We start from the raw sequence: 11,171 nt of genomic DNA on the forward strand, positions 1-11,171 counted from the left end.
GAATTCCTATAAATATTCATCTCATCCTAAAATCGGCCAGATGAACTGCCCTCTAGAAACTCCAGGGTGAGTAACTTGGACCTTGATGTCTAACTTCTAACGTTTGGCGAAGTGCATCCAGCCATCTGTCCGCTAAGATTTGGTGTTGGATATAGCCTCAAGGTACCCTCAAAAGCCAGCACAGACCGGGGCTGTAAATCCCACAAATGCACTTATTTTTGGTATATATTATAGAGCAAAACCATGTTACAAATATTCTTTCACGGAATGAGGTTGGCCCTGTTCCCCTGATCTTCCTTCTCAAGGCTTTGTTCTTGCCACAGACAGCGGCCGTGCAATGCAGCTCCTGGCTCAGAGCACGGAGATCTTCCACGTAAAGCATTCTGTGAGTGACCTGGCAGCCCCACCAACAGCTGAGGCTGTAGCTGGGTCATGCCACAGATTTGAGCCATATCAGACGCCAGTAAGTCTTTGTGCTCAGAAAAGGGCAAAAAGACAGGAGAGGGGAACGGCAGGATTCATTCATGGGGACAATCTTATCTACCTGAATCATAAATGATGCAGGGATAACTCTCTCACTCTTCTCTGCTCCTCACCCTTTTGCTGGGGAGCAAGCTAAGAAGAAATACTGATGTTCTGTTTAAAGACAGATTTTTTTTTCCCAAGCCATTAGCCTTAATTTTTAAATGTATGCAGAGTGTAAATTGTCACGGATTTTCTTCTGGCTTTATCTAGCAGCAGGAGACCACTATCTACTGACATTAGCTGTTAAGTAAGTGCAAACTACCTGTAACTGCAGCATTGCATGTGCCTGGGGAATTTGTGTAAGCCTGAGCTGATGACAGGGATGGACTTTGGAAAAAAAGCCCTAAACCCTAGAACATCTTAAAGAGGCAGAGTTGATTCATCAAATTGTATCTTCATCTGAAAATGTTGTACTTGCCACTGACACAAATAACCTCTGAGATCATGACTGAAAGAGGATTCACGGGGAAAATATTCTCCCCTATCATTTTGTTAACTCTGTGCATTTGACAGCACATCACTGCGTCTAGACAGTTCCACGGGTAGGCTGACAATCAGCTGTCTGGCACTGACACGTGGTAGGTGAGACACTGCAGGTGCTTTGCCTCCCGATCAACTACAGGAGAACTAGCAGGAGCATCAGCTGAAGGATGAGAAGGTAGCATCCAGGAATGGATGATCAGAAAGAAGCCCAAGTGACTGGCTGTCACTTGTCTAAGCATTTTCAGGAGAGGGCAGTTCTCACACGGAGCATTGTGACTGCCAGTGCCCATCAGCAGAATCATTAGAGCTTGTGCCGGGCACTTTCCTTGGGCAGAATGACTGCTGGACTCAAACCCGCTCCAGGCATGTCTCCACGGTATTTCTTAAGAATGGACAGAGTTCAAACTGACATTCCCTGACTCTCTTCCTCCCCAAACAATGTAATCATCTGCCAAGCTTGGTGCATTGCAAAATCCACCAGGGCCTGGGTAGCCAGCCAGCCCTGAACTCCACACTGCGCTGGTTACAGAGCTCACAAACCTTGAGATACTGAGCTCGATCAAGAGGTTTTCAACTCTCATTAAACTACAGATGAATCCTGAAAATGGCTTTCCAGATGATTCTTCTGTTTTCTTTAACTTCTAAGGGGCTTTTTTCTCACTGGTGGGCCAGAGTTCAGCTGAGCTTCATACACTAAACTGAACAGGAACAACTGCACCTAATTCAAGGTCCTCCAAAGCATTGCACTGTGATAAAATCACCCACCAGGAGTTCTTGGGCCAAAATTCTTAGCCTCTGCCCTGCAAACCACAAACATCTATCCCCTTTGTTATCAAAGGAGAAGTCTGTGGTTACACTGAACACAGTTAATGTCAAAACTACACACAGAGGACAACGTGGATCCTTGAGTCCAAAAATTAAAAACTTGCCTTAAATCTTCACTTAATCTTTAATTTAGCTTTTAAGTTTTTGAAAGACACTTGCATTCATTCTGCAAACGAAGACATAATGTCCTTGGAACATTTCTCATATAATGCCTAATAATGCTTGAGGTGCAAACTGGTTTTTTGTTTTGGTTGGTTGGGTTGGACTTTTTTGCTTTAATCTTCAAGCCAGTGGATGAGACCAAGATGCTCCTTCTGAATGCTGTTACTGTTTTTCTTCTGTTGCTGTAGACTCCAAATTGCTGCAGATTGCTCTTTGTGCAGGCTTGGAAAGCAATGTATCTTGGAATGAACACATAAAGCAGGATTATTGAATATTAGCCTCTTCCATTTGTTTCTTGCCCTTTGCAGACCACTGTTTCTATTTCAGATGCTGCTTCTTTTTATTGTCCATGGTGTCATCTCCCATGTTTTCCAAGGTTTTCATCTTTTGTAGCTTGTTCTTGCCCCGCTCCCTGCCATGACACATATCAACAGGCTGATTAATCCTGAATCTGACTTTTGCAGTCTGTATGCAGTGATTTCCTTATCTCTGCTGTGTAAAACTATATGACCTGTAATCTGTTTGCCTGCAGCCATGTCAAACTTGCATGAAGGATCTAACTCAGCCAGACTGCAGTTCCAGGTTTCGTTTGGTCACACCTACCAGAAGACATACCTCTCCATTTCCATTTCCATTTCCACCAGCAATACCACTCTAAAGCATTTAAGTTCTCATTTTTGTCTGACCTTTCCTCACCTGTAAAGCGTGGATGTCTGAAAAATCAAAAGCTGTCCTTGCCTGTGGCTGGAAGCAGGGAGTCTCTTCTTACTGCCATGTCTCATAAATATTGACAAACTACTTTTACAGACCAATCTACACAGTGCAGTAAATGTAGTCACTCAGATTAGTGTTTTTAAGACAGCTGTCTGAAGGAATAAGGGCTGCACATCTCAACTTGAAGAGCAGGGACTGCATTTGGGAAAGCAGTGGCTTTAAAAAAGGATTTACAGGTCACTGTATCTATTCCCAGTTTTACATAGTAGCCTAGAGTGCAAAGCGGCCTTTGAATGCATAAACAGAAGACAACTGAATAAAGGCAGAGAACTGTTATACCACTGTAAATGAATTAAAGGGCTGTTCATGGTTTCAATGTCCATACTTTAAAAAGAAAATTAAGGAGGTAAAGGGACTTTGGGATAAACATGGAAGTTTGGAAATCCTCCGTGCAGGGAAAGACCAAAGAAACTTGGTTTAGATGTTTATTTAAGAAAAAAAAACACTGAGGTGTTTCACTCCCAGTTGCCAAATACTTACATGGGATAAAGATTTCTATGTGAAGATATCAGTGTAACAAAACAAAACCAACAAAAAGGTATAATGAGATCTAATGGCACGAAGATAAAAGAGAGAGGGCCCCATTTTCACCACACCAACGTACCAGGCAGATAGAGGATCCTTCTCAACCCAAGTTTGTAATTGAAGCCAAGCTGCCTTTTCTGCCACAGCTCAAAGCTGCAAAGGTTGTGGACCCTAAAAGGGATTGTTTGGGGGAAGTTATCTGGTCTTTGAAGTGAGTAACATACAGTAGATGGTCATAATGATCCATCTTAGTCATAAATTTGAAAACTCTGGTAAAATGTTAATTTTTAACCTCTGGGTGCCTTGCAGCCAGAACACAGCATGAGGACAATGACTGCCCACATATTGGTGAGATCTGGTGTGTGTTGCCAGCAAAGTACTTCCTAAGGGTAAAACAGGGCAAAATTTACTTTTGCAGAGTGGAGTTTGCTGTGCTGAGAGAGGACACATGCCCAGCACCAGCTTCTTGCACCAGCTCGATCCTACACTGAGGGAGGACACAGCCAGCTGACTCTTACACCCACCAGCAGAGCCAGGGATAACAACTCCAGTTCTCCCCATCATCCTCATAAACACAGCTGCAGTCACAGCATTGCTCCAGGGCTGTCCACAGCAAAGAGCTCCTTCTCCTGCCACCCCAGCCGAGTAAACCAGCCCCTGGTAATGTGGAGTGCCAGGGATGGAGGCTCTGACACAGGCTTCCCTGGGGATTACAAAGTAAAAGCTATCAGTTGGCTGCAAGCACTGCAAGAAGGATAGACTTTTTTTTTGCATCAGTTATTCATCATGATAAATGCCAAGAGCTAAAATAAACAACATGACAGCTTTGTAGTGATAAAATCCCACTATATTTTTTAGGCCTAATTTTTTATTATGGCAACATTTTTATTTTGTGTTATCTTCACCTGCTTAACAGTAATATATGTTTTAAATCTCTAAATAAATCTAAGAAAAAAAGGATTTGTCAGGTCCCTTAAAGTCCTGCTTGATTTATTTGGTCCATCAGAATAAATCTTTTAAGATTATAACTTTTAATCAAAACTTTTAAATTGATATTGTCATAAATCACTAGTTTTTGAAAACACAAGGAGAATGGCCAAAATCTCTTAAGTAAAGGTCTGGTAGACCAACAATAACAAAAAGAAAACTTCTACCTCAAAGTGTTCTAAACACTTCTTCAACTAGTACAAACAATATATACAGAGATCACTTCCAACTCGGCTACCAATCTTGCACAGATGGTGTAGAAAACTGGGGTAAATCTCATTGAGACTAATCTATACAAACATATGCTTAATTAGCATAGTGCATCTTACACGGTGTAAAACAGAAACAGACTGTATTGCAATAACTGATCACAGCATAAATTGGTTTATTTTGATCCTTCCTACGGAGGCACAAACTATTTTTTCTTGATTATTTTCCAGATTTCAGCATAATGAATTAATGTCAGCTTCCTGGAAAAAGCACACAGAAAAAAGAAATGAAGATGATCAAAAAATTAATCATACCAGGTTTGCATTTATGCTGAATTTCGTTTCTATGACTGGTCCCGCTGGCTTATTCACTGCACAGATTTAAGCACATACCCAAATCCTTCCTGGACCAAGGCCTACCATTAATTCAGAAACAAAGCTATTGTCCCCCAGGCCTACCCACAAATTACACTTGTTTATTTAAGTCAATAAACTTGTGTAAATCTCTTTGTAAACAAGGCTATTTCACTTTAATGATGGCTTATCTGGGGTTAGCATAAATGTGTTTCTAATCAACTAATCCAAAATAAAGGATGTAGGCAGATGAATGGTGCAGTATTTGGAAGAATAAAAAAGGACAAAGGAATAATCTGAGGAAAAACAGAAATGCTGGCAACATGAAAGGTTTCTAAGCAATAAAAAACAGAATTGGGGAAGGAAAAGCCAGTTTCAGTGCACGAAAGTTTCCTGTCAATTTCAGCACAAAATCAAGCAAGTTATTGCAGCAAAGGAATTAAAAATTCGAGTGTCTGATCGTGCCAAAGTCGTCTGTCAATTCATCATGCTTTTGGTTACTCACGGCAACTGGGTTTACGTGCACAAAGGCACTAGGAATTAAGGTAAGTTAAGGCAGTTAAATAATTTACTCATCAAAATTACACAGTGTAAATTAAGAACAGATATGTAAGTCTTCTCATTGTGCTGTGAATGTCTCAAGGGGGATGTCACTTCTAAGGACTATGTCTGACTCCATTCCATCTAATAAAAGCCATGTACTTTATATCACAAACACCAACCGGTTCATGCGATGATGGGTCAGAAAGGCAGAACTTTGCTTTTAGAGTATTATTTTGAATAGTGGTTATTTCTTAAGTCTGCTTTGCCAACAGGATAGGACAGACACAGCAGGCTTACATCAAGAGCTGTCAAGTTTTATTTTTTGTCAATATTTTTTTCACTGTGGAACTGATTCCTCTTTTTTTTTGGCTTTGTTTTGAAATCTCCCAACAGCCCAGTCTGAAGTGACAGTGATTTGTGTAATATTGGAAACATACTTCTGCATTTCAGAAGAGGTAGTGAACAGATCTGAGTTTCAAGGTTTCAGAAGTTATTAATTTCATTACTGAAATAATGAATAATTTCATTATTGAAAAGATAAGAGTAACAGAAATATGCAATGCCTTTTTTATGTATTTTGCTGTTATTCTCAGCCCTAGGTCAAAGCATTTTTTTTTAAGTTTAAGAAGTTTTGTGAGTATTTAATTTGTGCTGGTATGACTGAGTTAAGTTGATGTTTATTTTGGAGATTTTTATCCCTCATGCAATGGCTTTATTTAAATTTATGATGCTAAAGCTCTTCTCTAGTCACTTTTTAATGCAGTGCCTGTTTTGATGGTATGCCAGACATTACTTGTCTTGAAAATCAACTGACATGTTCCTCATGATGTGATGGGGAAAGCAGAGTGTGGTTTTCTCTTTAACCCTCTTTGTGCTGCCAGAACTGATACAGCGTGAAGCTGTGTGCAAGCTTGATGAGATACAAGGAAAAGGGGTTTAAATCCATATTTAACCCTCTGAGGAAGACACAATCTAAGTCCCCCAGGAGTTTTTTTATGCTGGTACCAACAACAGGGGCAGTTTTTGCCAGTGTTGTACTGTTTCCCCCACGGCAGGCCGTCCTGCAATGGCATGGACAGGCTGTTTCCATGTTTGGCTGTGAAGTCATGCAGAGCCAAAGGGAATCTGTCCCTTTCACAGCTTCCAGACTCAGCACCATTCCCTCTTTCATAATCTTTTGCAGATTTGTGCAAGGGGAAAGTTACTTCCATGTAAGTTTGGAGAGAAAATAATGTGCTCGGATGGCATTTAGAGAAAGCAGGGAAGCAACACTGCAGCCAGTGATGCAAGAGACAAAGCACCTACTGAATTACAGGACAGTTCTTTAATAGGATGAGCTAAGAAATCTAGGAACATTCAACAGTGGTTTTCCATGGATTTGTGGTTGTTTTTATACAAAGAAGTAAACAGTATACCGTGACTTGGATGGGAACCACAAGGATCATGAGTCCAGCTCCTGGCCCTGCACACACACCCCAACAATCCCACTCTGGGCATCCCTGAGAGCATTTTCCAAACAATCCTGGAGCTCTGGCAACCTCAGGGCTGTGACCATTCCTTGGGGAGCCTGGGCAGTGCCCAGCACCCTCTGGGGGAAGAACCTTCTCCTGATATCCATCCCAAACTTTCCCTGACACAGCTCCAGCCATTTCCTTGGGTCCTGTTCCTGGTCACCAGAGAGCAGAGATCAGTGCCTGGCGCTTCAGCTCCCCTCATGAAGAAGCTGCAGACCAGGGTGAGGATTCCCTCAGTCATATACTGTTTCCTGTCTTGAACATGCTGGCTGATCCTTATGTATCACAACTCTGCTCAAAGCTCTTCCATTTTTTTCAGTTTAACCCATCACTTTGACATGTTGGTAATAATGACTTCAACACACAAACTATCTGCTCTGCCGCCAAGACCTGTCTCCCTGGCATTGCACTTCACACTTGTCTCCACCTCCATGCAGTGATATCTCCTAGTGTTGGGTCATTCAGAAATCCTAGGTGTCTTTGAAGTTATCTGATATTGATGTTGTATTTCTTTTACCTCTTACAGGATTTGGTCACAGGCTTTGGAAAGTCAATGTGTGTCCTCTGTAGAATAGCACAGCCAGCTACTGCTTCATCATGTTTTTTTAGGTCCTAGGTTATTTCATACAATCACAGAATGGTTTGGGTTTGAAGGGACCTTGCAGATCATCTTGTTCCAGGGGCAGGGACACCTTCCACTAGACTAAGTTGCTCAACCTCCTTTGTTCTTTCTAGCAGACAGATGACAGATACCACTGACCTGTTGCTGTCTCTGCACATGAACGTCCTTTGTGAGGATGTTGAACCCCTCACACACATTCAGAGACCTTGAGGGAGATGTTCTTGCACTGAAGCCTCAAATCCGCACGGGGCTGACAGCCATTTGTACCTAACTGCTAATGTCCAAAATATGCTGAGCTATGTGGTTTGAGAAACTTGTGGACCTGGAGTGAGTCCAGAGGCAGCCACGGAGATGCTCCCAGGGCTGCCCCTCTGCTCTGCAGCCAGCCTGGGACAGCTGGGGGTGTTCAGCTGCACAAGAGAAGGCTCCAGGGAGACCTCACTGAGGGCTTTCTGTACCTAAAGGGATCTTATAAAAGAGATGGAGAGCCACTTTTTACACAGCAGATAGTGGAAGAACAAATGGGAATGGTTTTAAACTAAAAAACGAAAGATTTAGATTAGATTTTTAGGAAGAAATTCCTCCCTTTGAGGGTGGGGAGGCCCTGGCACAGGGTGCCCAGAGCAGCTGTGGCTGCGCCCGGGTCCCTGAAGTGTCCAAGGCCAGGCTGGACGGGGCTTGGAGCAACCTGGGATAGTGGAAGGTGTCCCTGCCCATGGCAGGGGGTGGAATGAGATGAACTTCCAACCTTCCAACCCAAATGACTCTAGGATTCCGTGATTAATTAATAGGATCTAGCAATATCCAGCTTTGGAGTCAGGGATTGAGTTTTGCAGCCTGTTTTACTACATCAAGTACTATTTCACAGAATTATAGAACAATTTGGATTTGGATTTGGAAGAGACCTTTAAAGGTCACCCAGTCTAACTCCCCTGCCAAAGGCAGGGATATCTTCAATGAGATCAGGTGTCTGAAAGCTCTGTCAAACCTGACCTTGAATGTTTCCAGGGATGGGGCATCCACCACCTCTCTGGCTAACCTGTGCCAGTGCTTCATCACCCTCATCAAAAAAACTTCTTTCTAATATCCAGCATAAATCAATGCTCTTCCTGGAGGTGCAGGTGTGTGGCTGGGAGTTCTTTTTAGAGCAGATACACATCCTGCCTGGCTGCCTTCTCCACAGCCACCCTGCTTCTCAGGTAACTTCTGGGCTCTGGGATTTGCAGCCCAGATGTTGCCTTCTTCCATTTGCTTTCTTCCTCTTGCTGCTTGCAATTTCCTTTCCTAGAGAAAGGTTTATGCAATGTTGGATTTGTGGGGGTGCGTGTGTGTGTGTGTGTGTGTGTTAGGGGCCCCTGGAGGAACTTGCCAACTTTTTGACTGATTTCAACCACACCTGAAAGAGAAGTAGAGCTTCTGGAAATACAAAGTCTATCGAGTTTCATGGCAAACAGCGGCTGCATTAGGAAAGACACATGTTGTTAAGTGCTCTGCCGGGGAGAAAGGCAGGGAGAGCTCAGCCCTTATCAGCACTGCTTGGCTTCCTTGGCAGTAGATAATGGCCAGGCAGCTGGCCAGCCAGAGCACACACATCCCTGAACCAGGCACGGCATGTGCTGCTCCAGACAGAAGGCCAACACAAGCAGGCTGCGGACATAGAAGGGAAATTTGGATGTATCAGGAATCAGCCTTGGAGATAGGAGGAGAAGGAGCCATGAATCTGTTGCAGAGGAGAGGTGAAGGGAATGTCTGACGCAAATCCATATGAAAACTGAGCTTAATTAACTTGCTATTCATAGAAAAAAAAATTTCTCTCTGAATGCAGTGAAACCTCCACAAAGCAAGTGCTGTGCTGGCTGAATAGCCTGTGCCTGTTTCCAGGCACAACATGACTGGAACACCTTATCTTTCAAAAACATGATGGCAATCTCTCAGATGCTCTGCTTTGTCTGCAGCAGGGGATCTTCTCCATTTCACTTCGCTGTTAATTTCACGACCAGCTTGAATCTCAAACGTTTGCAACTGGGTGAAAATGCTACAAAAAAATTAAGCCACATTTCTGCTTCAAGCTGGAAAGATCCAAACACAAAAGAGGCAAGAGGTGGATTTTTGTGAGTCCACATGTACCATTCTGTAGAAGGGCTAAATACTGTGAGGTGTCTCACCTGGCTCCCGGGAATACCAGCCCTGTTGAGATGGGACCTGTGCCCAAGACACTGAATCATAACACCTACATCACTCAGTGCAGAAACCCTTCCAGTCTAGAAGATGAGCATGACTATGGGGAGACAACTGCTATGTTAGGGAGATGTGACCTCAGGTGTACAGGAAGAGGCTTGAAGTGGAGATATATAATAAGGAAAAGTATCAAAAAGGGAAAAGCAAAAAACCAGAGGATCTCCAACAGACTTACAGCAAACCTTCTCACCCCCAAAAAAACCCATTAAACTCCCACCTTGTGGCTTCCCACTCACAGAATCATAGAATGTTAAGGGGTTGGAAGTGACCTTAAAGTTCATCTAGTCCTGACTCCCACTGCCATGGGCAGGGACACATTCCACTAGAGACCAGGTTGTCCCAAGCCCCATCCAACCTGGCTTTGAGCACTTCCAGGTGTGGGACATCCACAGCCTCCTTGGGCATCCCGTCCCAGTGCCTCACCATCCTCACAGCAAACAATTTCTCTCTAATATCTACCCTAAATTTCCCCTCTTTCAATTTCTACCCATTCCCCTTTGTTCTGTCACTGCAGTTCCTGACAGAGAGTCCCTCTCTGGCTTCCTTGTGGGCCCTTTTGGATACTGGAAGGTGCTGTGAGGTCGCCATGCAAACTTCTCTTCGCTGGGTTGAACAGCCCCAGGGAACCTGCTGGGCATCACTGCAAGGGTCTCTGCACACAGAACAGCCATGGGGTTTACAGACTGACGGGTGCCCAGACATGCACTGGCAGGCAACAGGCTCTGATTCCTTTGTGGTAACCCTAGGCCCCTGCTTAGGCACAGGTATTTGGTAACCTTTCACCATCACCACAGGATGGGTGGTTAAAGCTTTGCAGAGTCTACTGAAGGCAGCAGCTAAAAGAAAAAAAAACAACATGTGAGGGGAAACTGCTGTGTTAAGACTTACTGAGTTTGGGGGGCAGCCCGGCATGGGTGCAGGCAGCAGAGGGAGGTTGGGAAGGCTCCGGGGCTGCCTCATGTCCGTCTCACACCTCGGGACCCCTGGCCTGGAATGTTGTGCCATTGCGGGAGATGGAGCTTTGGGCAGTTTGAATCTATTTAGAACCACAGAATCGTTTAAGCTGGAAAAGCTTTCCAAGACCAGCGAGTCCAACTGTGACACCGGCACTGCCAAGGCCACCACTAGCCCATGTCCTCAAGTGCCACACGTGGCTTTAAACCCTTCCAGGGATGGGGATGCCACCAGTGCCCTGGGCAGCTGTGCCAGGGATGGACAACCCTTTCTACGGCGGAATTTTCCTCATTATCTCCAACCTCAACTTCACCTGAGGCTGTTCCCTCTCATCCTGTCCCTGTTCCCTGCGAGCAGAGCCCGACCCCCCCGGCTGCCCCCTCCTGTCAGGGACTTGTGCAGAGCCACAAGGTCCCCCCTGAGCCTCCTTTGCTCCAGCCTGAGCCCCTTTCCCAG

This window comes from Corvus brachyrhynchos, unplaced genomic scaffold (genome assembly GCF_000691975.1).
Source record: "Corvus brachyrhynchos isolate BGI_N302 unplaced genomic scaffold, ASM69197v1 scaffold8, whole genome shotgun sequence".
NCBI lineage: Eukaryota > Metazoa > Chordata > Aves > Passeriformes > Corvidae > Corvus > Corvus brachyrhynchos.